This window comes from Danio rerio, chromosome 20 (assembly GCF_052040795.2).
Source record: "Danio rerio strain M-AB ecotype USA chromosome 20, GRCz13ab, whole genome shotgun sequence".
NCBI lineage: Eukaryota > Metazoa > Chordata > Actinopteri > Cypriniformes > Danionidae > Danio > Danio rerio.
Genome location: NC_141040.1, coordinates 8,569,816 through 8,586,655, shown reverse-complemented (window position 1 = coordinate 8,586,655; position 16,840 = coordinate 8,569,816). Strand labels below are relative to the sequence as shown.

At 35.2% G+C, this 16,840-nt stretch overlaps 1 protein-coding gene across 9 annotated transcripts in view; it reads left to right on the top strand.

Annotated features, from left to right (window-relative positions):
• The window catches only part of dab1a (DAB adaptor protein 1a), a 299,119-nt gene that overhangs the window by 1,757 nt on the left and 280,522 nt on the right, over nt 1-16,840 (top strand).

The window sequence follows — 16,840 nt, the reverse complement described above, 5'->3', positions numbered from 1 at the left end:
CAGCCCCTCGTTTTTAGGTCAGTGGCTAATGTGTTAATATGTCACACATCTTTTTTTTGTTTGGTTCAGCCATTAATTCATTTCCGGCTGAATGTTATTTCAAATTAATTTATGATTCAGACAGAAATGCTGTTTTGAATCATTTACAGTCAAGGTTTTAATTAGTTTGGTAGGCAGATCAAATGAGGATAAGAAAGGAAAGCATTTCTTTTTTTTCCCCCTGCCTTAATCAGGTCAGAGTCACTATGCCAACCTATGCCAGATGGCTCACTCTCCCAACCCCTCATATTACGTCACTATACTACTTAAGAGTGCTATTACTGTGGTAAAGGTGGTCTAATCAGTGTTCTGGACTTCACTGTGTGTTTCGCCAAGTAGGCCTTCCCCTTCTGCCTCAATGGGCCCTGCAGGCAACAGTGCATCTCTATGGAGACAGAACTCAGAGTGTGGGAACCCTCAAAGCCAACATTGTTTTGCTTTCTCCGCTGTGTTCATTTATTCATTTCACAAGCTGGGTTTATTTTGCGGTAATGTAGAACTCAGAGGTAGGGTTTAAGTCAAGACGTATCTCCTGGGCAACAGCATGTTTAAGCAAAATGAAAATGAATGAATGTTTGTTTGACCTGCGTGAGTTTAACAGCACACCAAACTGGCTTTAGGCTTGTCACATTGTGTATGTTTGTATAAAGATTATTATCACTAATATTTTACCCATTCATGCTGAATAGAGATGGAGCTTCACACAAACACAGTAATTAGATGTTATTTGGAGTGCTATTTAGCGTTTTCTTTATAAATATTATTTGTTTGGAAGAATAAGCAGAAGGGAACATGGTTTCAAAGCTGCAAAACCCAACACAATCTGGAAGCAAGTCACAATTCCATTCATATAATATTATTAGTAGGTTTTAGTATGATTTTGTCAAACTCAATAGTAATAGTTGTCGTCTCATTTCTTTATTTGGTTAACCTTACATTTTAGTTCAAGACATCATACAAAAATCTGTACGAATTAGCCACTTTTTAACAATATGTTAAATGCTTAACTTTTCTCCTGAGAGCAGGCTCAGAAAGGACACAAATGCTTCTGTGAGAGCCAGGCAGTTAAATAGCAAACAGCCTTGATCATGTTTTATCGTAACTATGATAATAATGACATTGTGACCATATACAACTCTTGATTACTAACTGAGAGCTGCAAATTGTGCTAAGTGATTGCTGTAGATTAATTTCTGTACTGTGTGCTGACAAGTCAAAGGACGTATACAGCTTTGAGAATAACGTTATGTGTGGTATCTGGAAATTACAGTAATAATGGTGTTTTGTGAATGTATATGTACACTGTAAAAAATGCAGGGTTCCACACAATTCATTCATGTCGTCCCAACACAAATCGATTAGGTTAACTTAACACTTTGAACAAATTTATGTGGATTGAACATAAAAAATTAAGTTGTCCCATTGAAATCCCTATAAATGTGTTGATTCAGCTTATTTTAAATAAGTAGTTTGAACAAGCAAAAATATATATAGTTTTGAGTGTAGCTCGTAACCACGAGTTCCATTTTTTATCATTTATGTACACAACTTTCATACGTTCATTTTTTCTTCTGGTGAACAAAAAGTTGGTAGTCAAATATTTTCATATCAGTATGGTCACACATAACTCTGTAAATATCATCTTAAGCTATGGGATTCTGTAATAATAACTTATAAACACCTTATATACCTTTTTTAACAAATAACCATTTATTTATTACTAGATGAAATTATGGACAGCTATAAAATCACGTCAATCACCTCTATATTAATAAATATGTAATTATATATGAATATGACAGGATCACTGTGCCATGAAAAGTGAGGACCAAGCAACATCTCCAGGTTCTTTGAGAACTAGACCAAAAAAGTGGTGTGCACTTTTATCTATTTTTTTTTTTTTTTTTTTTAAACAAAGCTGCAACTATTTTATTTATGTTAAACCAGCTCGGCTGGTTTGCTGAGAAAATTAGTTTTTAATTCTGCATTTGTTTTACTTTTTAAAATGGTTCTGCTCTGAGTGTTTATTAACAAATAATATTTTGAAAGGAAAAAAAAATTATGATGTGGCATCGATTTATTGGTATCGTGATATTTATTTTAGCTATTGTATCGAAGTCAAAATTTTGGTATCGTCCAACACTAAGTCCAACTGGAGATGGTTACCACTGAACCATACAGTTTTATTTGTACTTTTTAAAAGCTGTTTGATTACCATCATTCTTCAAAATATCTTCTTTTGTGTTCAATAGAAGATTGCAAATAATAATTAATTATACATAGTTGAAGTCAGAATTATTAGCCCTCCTTTGATTTTTTTTTTTTACTTATTTTTAAAAAATATTTCCCAAATGTTTAACAGAGCAAGGAAATTTTCACAGTATGTCTGATAATATTTTTTATTCTGGAAAAAATCTTAATTGTTTTATTTCGGCTAGAATAAAAGCAGTTTTTAATTTTTTTTAAACCATTTTAAGGTTTAAAATTATTAGCCCATTTAAGCTATATTATAGTCAAAATATATATTTTAAGAAGGATTTATATTCAAATATGATAAAATGTCTAAAATAGCAAAAACACTTGTGCATAGTGGGTCATTTATCACATAGTTCTTTATTATGTATATGTCATGTGTAATATTTGTTCAATCATGAAACCATAGACTACCTAATAAAAAAAAAATAAAAAAAAGTTATTTTGAATCCATTGGAAAGTTTTAACTTACAGTATGATAATTGTAATTAATACCATAAAAATAAAATGACAATAATATGATATCATGTTTATTTCTGAGATAAAAAAAAAAAAAAAATGAAAAAGGAATTTTGATTTTCTTATTACAACAAATTCTAGGATTGGTTGGTACTGATTTGTGAGAAGAGAGTGTCCAAAATTAAAACAATTCTAGATATTGATTTCAACTTTTAAAATGTTAGTTGCACTTGAGATTGTGAGGTGTTTGTTATGAAAGCGGATGCAGAGATTTTATTGGGATGTTGGGAAATCGTCTTTATCACTGCAGTAAGTGTTGAACTTTCCTGAAGTAGAGCTGTTTAGTGGGGAAGTCCCTCCTCGGAAGTCTGTCCCGTATAGAGAGGAGGCATTGACTGCCGTTTCTCGTCCTCTGTATTGATCTGTCTGTTCAGTGTGACATTATCTGCTCTTGCTAATTAGAGCTTAGGAATGGTTTCACCCATCGGATGGCATACGGCTGAGGACATGACACTGAGCCTCAGGGCACAGCTGCCACAGTTCATACCATCAGAAGGTTTACATTCAAATTGTAAGTGATATTGCAAATGCAGAGAAGGCCACTGCTGGATATTTTGTGCTTCAGGTTTTGTGTGTTGTCATGCTGTGCTATAATAATGTCAGCAGGGCTCTGTGTATTGCAGCGATCTCTGTGGAGGTGTTGTGTGTGTGTGTGTGATACTGTCACACTCTTTTAAAACTTACTGGGCTGCAAGCTGTAAGTTTTACTAACATCTTACTGCAGCTGCCACTTAAGTAAGCATGTTAATGGTTCTTGATAACCATAGACTAACCTTTTTTTATAACATCACAGTAGACTAGTAAGCATAAAAATAGATGAAACATGAGTATTGGGTAAAATTTGTCCCAATACATGCAAGGATTTGTATGATATGATACTATACAGTGTGGTACAATATTATATAATATTAAATTCAGTAATTCAGGCACATCCACTCTTCCAGGTTTGGTACTATATGCATAACCTACAATGTAGGCCAAAAAGAGTATAATATAGTAATAAAATTACAATTACATTATAATATTAGAAATTATATTATAGAATATTGTATAAAATATTTGTATTTTAATATTTATTTCCCCATAATTTAGAGTCGTTTATTGATTTAATCTTATATTTTGCTTACTATAATTACAGGAAACACTAAAGTTACATTTGATGTAGCAATCGTTTAAATAAGATATTTTTATTCCAACATATTTATAAAAAAATAATTATTTAATAACATTTAAAGCCAGGAAAATTGGGAATAAGTAAAAATGTAGTGGAAATAAGATGCAGTAAACAAAGTTACTAACCTGTAATATTCTTTTAAATTGCCTTCCCTATAGGCAGCAAACAAGATTTTAGACTAAAGTACACAGGTTGTACAAGGTGAAAACGATGGTTTTCTTTGTGCCACATGCTGCAATATCCTGCTGGCATCTGCCCCATAATCTTCTTAAAATGGCCACAATCTGTCTGCACAGCTATTTGGATCCAAAAATGACAGTAAAACATCAGTCCCTACACTGGCAAGCTCAGCACACTTTCACATGTGGTCGCCCACTGTATGGAGCCAGATCAGTCTCAAAAATAATATATTTACAAAATAGTATTCATACATCCTCAACACAATACACATTTACACAATCCATAATGTAAGATCACAACATATTTTTGCATACACACATATCCAATTTGTAAATTCAAAACACTATTCAAAAATACACAAATACAATTAGTAAATTTAAAACAAGATTCATAAACACACAAATCCAATTTGTAAATTCTAAACACGATTCAAAAATACACAAATCCAATTAGTAAATTTAAAACAAGATTCATAAACACACAAATCCAATTTGTAAATTCTAAACACGATTCAAAAATACACAAATCAAATTCATACATTTAAGACACGATTCATAAACACACAAATGCAATTTGTAAATTCAAAACACGATTCAAAAATACACAAATCCAATTCGTAAATTCTAAACACAATTCAAAAATACACAAATCCAATTTGTAAATTCAAAACAAGATTCAAAAATACACAAATCCATTCGTAAATTGAAAACACAATTTAAAAATGCACAAATCGAATTTGTAAACTCAAAACGCGATTAAAAAAAACACAAATCCAATTCGTGAAATCAAAACACTATTCATAAATACACAGATCCAATTCGTAAATTCAAAACACGATTCAAAAATACACAAATCCAAATTATAAATTCAAAACATGATTCAAAAATACACAAATCCAATTTATAAACTAAAAAAATGATTCCAAAATACACAAATCCAATTTGTTAACTCAAAACACGATTCATAAATATACAAATACAATTTGTTAACTTACAGTTTTTCTCGATTGCTTGGATGTAGTTGTCAACTGAAACTCCACATTTTCAGAACAGTTAACACACAGGCCTAAACAGCGGCACTCATGGTCAAAATGACACATTTTGCTTGCAAAAGGCACATATCGTGTCAAAACATTTAACATATGCAACAAAAGCTAGTTTTACCTTCAAACTACACAACTTGCAAACAAGTATATGAGCTCTTTCAATTAATCATTACACAACGGACAACAAAATACAAAATACAGAACTCAAAATGCACCACCATTGCTTGCCATTGTAGCTTATAGCCAATGACATTTGTTGTCTCTATTTGGGCTGTCAAATTCGCCTTTTTGCAAAGAATTGGATCAAGAATAAGATGTGCTTTGATTGAATATATATTGAATTCATGACATTTTTCCAACTGTGGCTGAAAACTGAAATACTGTATATAAAAAAAACTGACAAAAGTAATAAAATACTGTAAATATTAGAGAAAACACATGTAAACCATATACAGTCAAAACTATTGGGAGTATAGGACATAGCCATATTGACCTCCTCCATCAATGCTGGCACAGAACAACACAGACCTTCCATCGTTTATATAAGGTTTGCAGAATGATGGCTAATTGAAGATTTGTGTGAAGGAGTGTCAAACCGGTGCTTCAGTGATTTCATACTGATGTTGGTAGTTTTTAATAGTTAGGAATAGATGGATTCTGTTTGGTTACCAAAACTAAAACAATGGAGTTTGGACTGCTTGAATGACATCTGTGTTAACTGTTTGGAAAAATGGTGGGGAAAATGTGTCAACCCAATGAGAAAGGGTTTACACATTTGCAAGACCGGTCCTCTGCTCTGCTGGGATAGTGATCATGAAAATGAAGAGGAACCTAGTTTCTTTAACCCGGTCAAAGCAAACTAGAAAAACTGTAAAACACGAATCATAAATACACATATACAATTCGTTGACTCAAAACACGACTCATAAATACACAAATCAAATTTGTAATCTCAAGACACGATTCAAAAATATACAAATCCATTTCGTGAATTCAAAACACCTTTCATAAATTTTTAGCTAAAGTATTTATTTTTACTGTTTTTACAAAATGTGTGCTGTATTTCTGAAATGTGTTTTGAATTTTACAAATTGGATTTTGTAAATGTAAATTGTGCTCTGCACAGTGTTTCATAAATGTATTATTTTTGAGACTGATCTGGCTCCATACCACTGTGTGTTTGTTCCACAGATATTCACAGATTTATAATTCAAGCCCTTTATTACCTGACCTTCTGTTCTAATAAATCTGCTTTTGCATATTAAATACATAAAATAACCCAAAATGAAAATTGTGTAATAATTTATAAGGGCCAAACATTTCTTTCTTCTCATAAATACAAAAGATGATATTTTGAAGAATGTTGGGAAACCATTAACTTCCATAGTAACTTTTTGAAATATGCATGCCAATGGCCGCTATTCAAGAGGGGAAAAAATGGACCACTTGAGGGTGAGCACATACAATGTGAACATATTTTCAGTTTTGGGTAAACTACTCCTTTAAAAACAGCAGCTGCATGTTGACTGCAGAGATCTGCGATTTCAGGTTGACCATATACAGTATCAATTTTTCATTTACCACATAACCATGCACTGACTATTCAAATCAAAACCTTCTCCCTGAGCTGCGAACAAAGGTCCATGCGTATTTTTATTTTTATATTTTTTTTCTTTTCGAATCCTCCAAATTAACTTGCCCTCAATGGGAGTTCGGTCCCATCTCTCACTGCAGTATAGAAGAACTCCATGCTCCACTGACTTCAGCCTACCCTTAGAAACAAAAGTGAGTAAAAAGGCAGACAAAAAGTCAATGGTTGATAATTTAGTCTCGTGAGAGCTTCGTTCTGAAGCGAGTTTGATATGCTGCCTTGCAAACAAAGACCGGGAGGAACTCAGAAATGCAGGCCATGCAGCCGCCTCAGTACATTAACACTTCAATTAAATCTATTCTTTCTGCATTCTCATTTACTCACGCTCACACTTTGACGAGTGCTCTTCTGGGACAGATTCTTTGTTTGAGGAGCTACTTGGTGCTCATTTACGATGGTTTATGCTTTGCATCGCCAGACCCAGTGGTATTGCTCCCTTTCTCTCATCTGACATTTAAAGACAGTGAAAAAAAAAAAAAGAATGACATTTTAAGCTCTACTTTACTCTCCTAACTTTTGTGTACATACACTACCATTTAAAGGTTAGAGGTCAGTAAGATCATGTAAACCTTTTAAAAGAAGAAGTTCTGAAATCGCCTACTCCTCAAGTAGGTACTACCTTTGAATAAAAATGTTTAAAAATGTTATATAAAGTATGAATGGAACTCATATTTATTATATCTGGCATTTGTTATTATCACATGACCTACCTGCCTCACTCCCATTCATCATGGCATAGAGTTTCATCCATTATATGCAGAATTTTGCAGGAAGTAGTAGGTCATCTAGGTACTTCTCACCCCTATAAGTTCTATGCATTCATATGTACTACTTGGCTCACATAATATTTCTCACATATTATATACTGTAGTAGTGTTGTCAAAAGTATTGAATTCAGTACCAGTCGCTACTAAACTTTTAAAAACATCCATTTCCTGCTAACATTTGAGCAAAACAATGCTCCAGTGTTTCCGTATCTGGGTTTACACTCGGTGAACAGTGGTGAAGAGTGGTGAATTGATGACCTTCACAGACATTAAGTCATTTTGAGCATGTGAACACAATGGCCAATATTGCTATATTACACTACGAGTATGACAACACTACACTGTAAAACAAATTCATAATTTTTATGTTTTGTCCAGCAGCTGGGGTGTTAAATTAAAGAAATTTACAAGTTAACATGTTAAAATACAGAAATTTGCTAGAAATTTTAATCTGAAGACATATGTAATATAATGTCTGTTATTTTATGGTAAATTTATGTATTTTAACAGTTATTATTTCACTTCTTTTTTTTTTTTTTTTTTTACAGCGCTTCACATAGTAAGTGAACTGTGCAATGTTGGACGCAGCTATTTTGTTTTGTTCTCAGAAATAAAAAAATATATAAAAAATCTAAATAGTTAAAAACGGTTTGGTTCTTATATACTGTTATCATTGTTGAAAACCGTTGTTGAGACATAGGCTGCTTCCGAAATGGCATACTTCCATAGTACACATAGTACACTAAAATCAGTATGCGAGATGAGTAGTGTCAGAATTCAGCTGCACAATTAATTGTAAAAAGATCTTGATTTTGATTCGACCCCCTAGACCAGTGGTTCTCTCAGTGGTTTTTTCATCAAGTACCACCTCAGAAAAAAATTGTCTCTTCAAGTACCACCAAAATTAGCAATATTGAAATACAGTAGCGTAGTAGACCCAGTTAAGCAGGTAAAACTCTGCACAGTTAAAAAGTGTGGCAGATTACCTCAGAAATATAGGCTATTTGTCATATATGGCATATTATATACATAATTTTTGAAAATTTTTGAACTGTGTGTAGCATGTACATGACATATTTCATTTCTCCGCATACCACTAGAAGGAAGTCTGCGTACCACTAGTGGTGCACGTACCACAGTTTGAGAACCACTGCCCTAGACGATCTTAATCCAGCATTGCTACAATTCTGTCAATCAAATTTTCAATTTCAGGAGAGAAGCAATGGTGGTCCACTACAAGCACAAGTCTTCACATTGTTTTACTTACGTTGTACAGCAACGTGGACACCTCCAAATGGTCCATACTGTATAGAACATACTTTTCTAACGGGGGAGTAGTACGTTTAAATCCAAATGCAGTGCCTACTGAGTAGTAGGCAGTTGTGGACGCAGCCATGGATCATAGAATATCATACTGGGCATAGTGGCATAGTCTAAAGATCATATTTAATCCCTACCAAGTGTCCTTACTATTCCCTAAAGTGAAATTCAGTGAAAAATATCTGTTACATCCTAAATTATCCACCCATTATCCACCCTACATGTTGTTCCGAACATGTACGACTTTATTCTTCTGAAAAACATAAAAAAATATTGAAAGAAATGATAATTTAGTTGCACATTGCAAAAATAACTTGTATTGCACAAGCTAAATAGAGCCAGACCATTCAAAATATAAAATATATGACCTTTTTTTGCACTGAATTAGCCACATGAAGGTGAGTAAAATATGATAGAATTTTCATCTTTCTTTTTTTCTGAACTATCCCTTTAAGACTTAACTGAAAAATCAAAAGGAACAAAATGGCTTCCTCAGGTCCCTTGACCTAAGGACCTCAACCTCTTTTTTTTTTTTTTCCTCCAGAAAACAAATTGTATTGGATTAATTCTGCTCATACTGTCTTTTCATGTGGTTTAATCTGTGGTCGCTCATCCACTAGAAAAAGAAGGGAAGAAAAGATTCAGCGTGACCCACTCAGTGGGGCCCCGGTCTTGCTTGTATTCGAGTGGGCTTCAGCTCTTTAGTATGCGCAGGCCTCTCCGTGCACCATTATCAAGCTGAAATGAAAAGCCTGTATTTCACCGTGGCGGACAGAGCTGGAGCGCTGCAGCTGTAATGCGCTCTGGAGAGAGAGAGAGAGAGAGAGAGAGGGAGAGAGAGAGAGGGTGTAGTCGAATGTAAGGACGCAGAATCAAAGACGTGAGGTTTGCTCTACTAATGTCAGCGCAGATTTGTCAGTAATATGACGGTGTGCATATGCTGGCAGCTGGTGATATTCACTGTCAGATGTTAGCCTGAGGGCAAGACAAGCCAGGTCTGTAGTCAAACACTGGGGAATAACGGCACTTCGGCTGTCTAATGAGACCCACAAAATGGCTAACCGGGTTTTGTCTAAATGAACCAATGAATTGACGAAATGTGTCGTTTAATTTAATCAGCATCATATTCCATCTTGTTTACGAGCAGAGATGTCAATTAATAGAGTGTCGAGGCCAGGCGTTTGTGCAATCTGCAGGGGAAATTTTGTCAGAAAGCACTAAATGTTTTGCATGCTCATCGTTCTTCACATTCCTGAACTGTGAGTGGGTTCTTTGATTAGGCAGCGCATGAAATGGTATGACGAATGTTAGTTTCATTCATGTGGTGATGCATTTCCTGTCAAAATGATTGGATTGGGGTTGGTGTGTAATGCTGGGCTAACTTGCACAACTGAACGCTTATTTTTGAATTAATATTTTCAATCTGAGTCTAGTTGGAAGGTGTTTTGCTTTTTAGATTTAGCTTTTTAGTAAGGGTGTTTTCACACCTGCCCTATTTAGTTCGGTTGAATTGCACTAGAGTTCGCTTTCCCTCTTGGTGTGGTTCATTAGATTAGCTATTAAATAAACCATGGTTTATTTATTTATTTATTTATTTATTTATTTTTTATCCAAGGTTATAACATCTGAATCTTGAGCTAACAACTCGCCTCATTTAAAAAAAATAAATAAAATAAAAAATAAATAAAACTAGACGTTACGAAACACCAACATGGTGTAGCTAAATATCAACTTCAATATAAATGGCCCTGGGAGTAAGTATAAAATTGCCTATACAATTTCACTCTTAAGGTAAAACCAAATGTTGGCAACCCTGGTTTAGGTGTGGGGTTTAGCATTTTAACCAACAGTAGAGCTACACAATAGTATTATTATTATTTTACCATATGTTTGAGAAATAACAATAATAATAGCCTTTTTAAGCAAAAAAAATTGTGATTCTCATTTTAGCCAGAATCATGCAGCCCTACTAACTATATAGTATACTATGACTAGGGATACAAATAGCCAGCGCAGTCGTCCCTCCATAGTAAAAAGTTATATTTTTTGTCAGCCGGTTTGTTTACCTGCAGGAGTTCCGTTGTCATTTTCCTTCAGGTTAATACAGACCAATCGAAAAGCAGTTTAGGAAAATTGTTCAATAACATTTGGCCAATGAGTGGTGTGGATATTGTCACATGCGTTTTGGTTCTTTTCAACTGGTTCAAACCAAAGCAATCAGTGTGGTGTGAAAAGGAATCAAAAATGACAGAAAAATGCTACAATGTATCATGTTTTGCCCTTGGTCTGGACCAAATGAACCAAAGCACAAATGTGAAAGCACCCTAAGAAATCGATTTTTTTCTTTTTCACAAGAATGTGAGTTTGCTGTCTGTTTAGTACATAATATTGACAAGAAAGTTTGTTAAGTTTTGGGGTTCATGGAAAAGAATCATCCAGCGATCATTCTAGTGACTGTTTGACAAGTGTAGCCAAATTATAGAGGTAAATTACCTGTATAAGTCTTATTTTAATGATTATAGGCAAAGTGGTAAAGCACTTGGAATTATCAGGGGGAACATTGATGTAAATGTATTTACAAACTTTTGTGGCAGAATTATTCATAATTATCAGTAACATTTTATTTTGATGGCCCTTTTTGTGTATTAGTAGACTGTCTGCTTATTATCTGTTGATACTGCTCCTTCAACAGACATTTAACTTTGTAAGCACATGTCAATTTACACTAAATCTAACCCTGATCTCATTCCAAACCCTAAACTAAAAGCCAAAACCCAAAAGACAAAAACTAACAGTCTACTTATAATCTTATGACAATTAGTATGAATGTAGATGTAATGTAACTTCAATTCAACAAACAGGGCCATCAAAATAAAGTTTGACCTAATTATTCCCATTCACACACATAAACAGCTAAAATCAAAACTGAAACAACTACAAATGATGTTTCCAAAAGTTAGTAATTAAAGCTCATATCGTTGTACCCCATTGTGAAATCTCTAAATGGATGGTCAAAATGTATATTATAGTTTCTATTTTTAGCTGGAAACATTATTATGTAAATGTAGCCACTATTAAAATGGAAGTCAAATTGATTGTGATTCGGAGTCAGTGTGACAGCCTTCAAACGACAGTTGCCTTTGTTATGTCTCAACAAAGCAGTTTTGCTATACCATGGCACATGGGTGTAGTAGATACCAGAATGCATATAGTACCAATAAACTAGATTAGCACAAATATTGCATAAGATCCCATGCAAATGCATTATTAAAAAAAAAAAAATAAATAGATGTTTTCTGAGAAATCTATACGTTTCTAACAATACAATCTTTCTGATTCAGTGGGTAATTTGTATACTTTTTTTACGATCTGCTCCTTTATGAAGCAGAAGGCAGGAATTCCTCTTCATAAGGGAGGGGAGGTAAGACTTAAACCTAATTCTCGGCAATGAGTCAGGTCTAAAACAACACACAACAGATAATTCTATAAAACATATTTTTTGTATTCTATAAAATTGTCTATGAGTGACACGGTGGATCAGTGGTTAGCACTGTCACTTCACAGCAAGAAGGTTGATGGTTCGAGCCCAGGCTGGGTCAGTCGGCATTTCTGTGTGGAGTTTGCATGTTCTCCCTGTGTTTGCGTGGTTTACCTCTGGGTGCTTTGGTTTCCCATACAGTCAAAAGTTGTATGGGGCTAGCTAAATTGTGTGAAGTGTGTGTGCATGTCCTGGTCTTCCAGGTTGGGGGTTGAGTGTAGGCATGAGACAATAATCGTTTCAAGGTATACCGCGATTTGGAAAAGTCAGGGTTTTAAAACTGCCAACATTTTCTGCTATACCGTTCCTGAAGTGTGTGTATTGTGTTATTTACTTTTTTATTTATTTATTTTTTTTAGGACAGCAGTGTCACCAGCAGAAAAGATATCCAAAGATGCTGCTTTAAATTGTAAAGAAATTTTTGTTTTTGAAATTAACAAAGAGCAGGTATTTGTTTGAAGCCAGTGATTCGTTTGAATTATTTAGCCTGACATGTTTACTGTTCCAAAATATTTTAAATCTTTCACAAAATAAAATATATTGTGTTCAAACGGGAAAATATTTTTGTTTTTTTACCCAGACATTTTAAAAGAACAGATTTTAGAGCAGTAATCACAATACTGTGATACCATGATACTGTGAAACCATGGTTTATTTATTTATTTATTTATTTTTATCCAAGGTTATACCATCTGAATCTTGAGCTAACAACTCGCCTCATATTAAAAAAAAAAAAAAAAAATGAGACGTTACAAAACACCAACATGGTGTAGCTAAATATCAACTTCAATATAAATGCCCCTGGGAGTAAGCATAGAATTGTCTATAGAATTTCACTCTTAAGGTGGAACCAAATGTCAGCAACCCTGGTTTAGGTGTGGGGTTTGAGGACAGGCCTCCTTTTCAAAACCATACGTTTTTATATAAATAAAAATCGTATGAATTCATACACATAAGCCACTTTTCTGACATGTAAAACGGCTATATTTCTATGTAAGATCCAGCTGGGTGTACTCATTTTATTTGAATTGTAATTAACATGCAATCAACTGCCAGAAAATGTTCAGTTTTGCTGCTATACTCTTTTAAATGCCATTATTCCCATGAAGACTATTACTTTTTACAAGGGCTTGTACAGTATGTTGTTGCAGCATGATGTCCAGGGGCTTGATTTCTTTGATCGACACCGACACATCTGTGGTGTGATAGTTTGTCCAAGGTGTGTCAGCTGGATCGCAGCTCATTTGGACCAGAAAAATCACACCCGTGCCAGATCCAGATGTGCCAATCATAAGCTTCCAACACCTTACCATTCCAACCTGCCTCCTCCTTCCACTCTCTCTCTCTTTGTCAGTCCTTCCCCACTCTATTCCCAAAGCAGACATATGCGTAGATGTGTTTATTCATGAGAATCAACACAGTAAATGCATCTGGACAGACAGAAGACCAGCCTTGAGCTCAGGAGATGGGGTGTTTCCATAATGATTACATGTCAAAGAGCTACGGCGCAGCGTCTCAGGCGGTCTCTCCTAGCGTTATTGCCCTGGCTGGAAGAGATTTGGCTCTCATGTTGGCAGCAAAGCTTTCTGCTCTTGTACTGCGAGAAACTGATTCTGTCTTTTCGTGAATAGTTGCCTGGGAAATCTACTCTCCGGCTTTGCTCGAAACGAACATGCATCTCTCCAGATCGATTGCTTTTCTCTTCTCCTCTGCCACATGTTCTGCTCGAAATAACTGCACTCTCTCTTGCTTGTATGGGGAATTCCATCTACGAATCTGCTTTTTCCCTCTTCTCTTATCTCTGCGTGCAGGGAAGGATTCAGAGTCGTGTGTACATATCTGTGCCGAAAAGAGATGAAAGAAGTATTTTTCCTCCTTTTTTGTGTCTGATATAAAAGCAAGGGCTCTTTTGCTTGTGATAACACTCAGCCTCTCCGTCTCTAGAGCGCAGTCAGGGTCTAATGCGCAGACACTCTATTGCACCCGTGCGTGGCATCGTGGAGCGTGCGCGCATGTGTGTGTGTGCATGCGGTTGAGAAGGGCTGTATTAAACTGCCATTCTGGCGACACAGCATGTCATACTGAAACCCGCCGGATAAATGGCTGAGACTCAGCATGCGGCAGAGAAAAATGGAGAGATATGAGGAGATGGAGAGAGCGAGGGATGAGATGGATGGAGGTAGAGATCTTGGATTGGCGTAATATGGTGAATGTCATCGGTAATGGTTAGGCAACACTGCATGGATGCACAAACAAATAAATCATGTATGCGGCGATGGTGTTTTATGGGGTCACACAGGGTATTTAACTCCAAGTTCAACTCGCGGTCCCCAGAGGATGTTGTTTTTATATATATATATATATATATATATATATATATATATATATATATATATATATATATATATATATATATATATGTATATATATATATATATATATATATATATATATATATATATGTATATATATATATATATATATATATATATATGTATATATATATATATATATATATATATATATATATATATATATATATGGTTGCTCTTTTCTTGAATTTTCAGCTTTGTTCATTCAGAAGTCAGTCCAGGAGGATCGGTGTCGTGCATGTTGTAGTTCCATTCCCAATTAAAAACACCTGAACTAATCTAGCTCTTTCTAGGTTAACATCCAGGCAGGTGTGTTAAAGAAAGTTGGAGCTAAACTATGCAGGACACCGGCCTTCCAGGACCGAGTTTGGACACCCCTGATTTAGGGAGATGGTTCGGTTTAGTGATGGATCTTTCTTGAATAATTTGTTAATGAATCTTTTGTATGACTCGAGATTAATGAGAAAAAGGTTTGATCTGTCCATTTCTCGAGTCCTCGGTTTGATTCGTTCTTTCATCAAGTAAATGACAGAAGTCAATCATATGCATTTGATTCATTCATATCTCAAGTTTTCGGGTTTGAGTCGTTCGTTCATCAAGTGAAAGACAGAGGCCGATCATATGCATTTAGAGCCAGAAAAAGATTTGATCCAATCATTTCTAGAGTATTTGCTTTGAGTCGTTCTTTCATTACATAAAAAACAAAAGGCGATCATATGCTTTTAGAGCCAGAAAAAGATTCGATCCGTTCATTTCTAGAGTCCTCACTTTGAGTCGTTCTTTCATTACATGAAAGACAGAAGAAAATTTTATGCATTTAGAGCTGGAAAAAGATTTGATCCGTTCATTTCTAGAGTCCTCGCTTTGAGTCGTTCTTTCATTACGTGAAAAACAGAAGCCGATCATATGCATTTTGAGCCGGAAACAAGATTTAATCTGATCATTTCTCAAGTCCTCGGTTTAAGAGTCGTTTGTTCATCACGTAAAAGGCAGAAGCCAATAATATGCATTTAGAGCCGGAAAAAGATTTGATCCGTTCATTTCTAGAGTCCTTGCTGTGAGTCGTTCTTTTATTACGTGAAAGACAGAAGCTGGTCATATGCATTTAGAGCCGAAAAAAGATTTGATCTAATCATTTCTAGAGTCCTCGCTTTGAGTTGTTCTTTCATTACATGAAAGACAGAAGCAAATCATTTGCATTTAGAGCTGAAAAAAGATTTGATCCGTTCATTTCTCAAGTCATCGGGTTTAAGTCATCTTTCTTTACATGCTGTCACGTGATGATTGAATGACTCAAAAACAGAAGACTCAAAAGATGAACTTATCATGGCTCCTTTCAGCTCAGAATGGGCAGATTGGTTAAGCTTATATAGGACTGTCTGTGTGAAGTATTTGGAGACCTGTCAGACGAAGTGAGCCGACATTATCATAGACAAAAGACTAGATGAACAATAAATGATTACGTTCTCTTTCCTATAGCATTCTATGATTTGTTTGTAGTTTGAACAAAGTTTAGTGTAGTTGTAGATGAGTTTGAAAGCAACTCATTCATTCATTCTTTTTCTTGTCGGCTTAGTCCCTTTATTAATCCGGGGTCGCCACAGCGGAATGAACCGCCAACTTATCCAGCAAGCTTCTACGCAGCGGATGCCCTTCCAGCCGCAACCCATCTCTGGGAAACATTTACACACACATTCACACACACACACTCATACACTACAGACAATTTAGCCTACCCAATTCACCTGTACTGCATGTCTTTGGACTGTGGGGGAAACCGGAGCACACGGAGGAAACCCACGCGAAGGCAGGGAGAACATGCAAACTCCACACAGAAACGCCAACTGAGCCAAGGTTCGAACCAGTGACCCAGCGACCTTCTTTTGATAGCAACTCGTAACATGTAATCATATTTTGGCCAATTGAACGAAATTACTCGAAAAAAGATTCTGAGACTCAAAGGTCCAAATCAGTAAAATGAT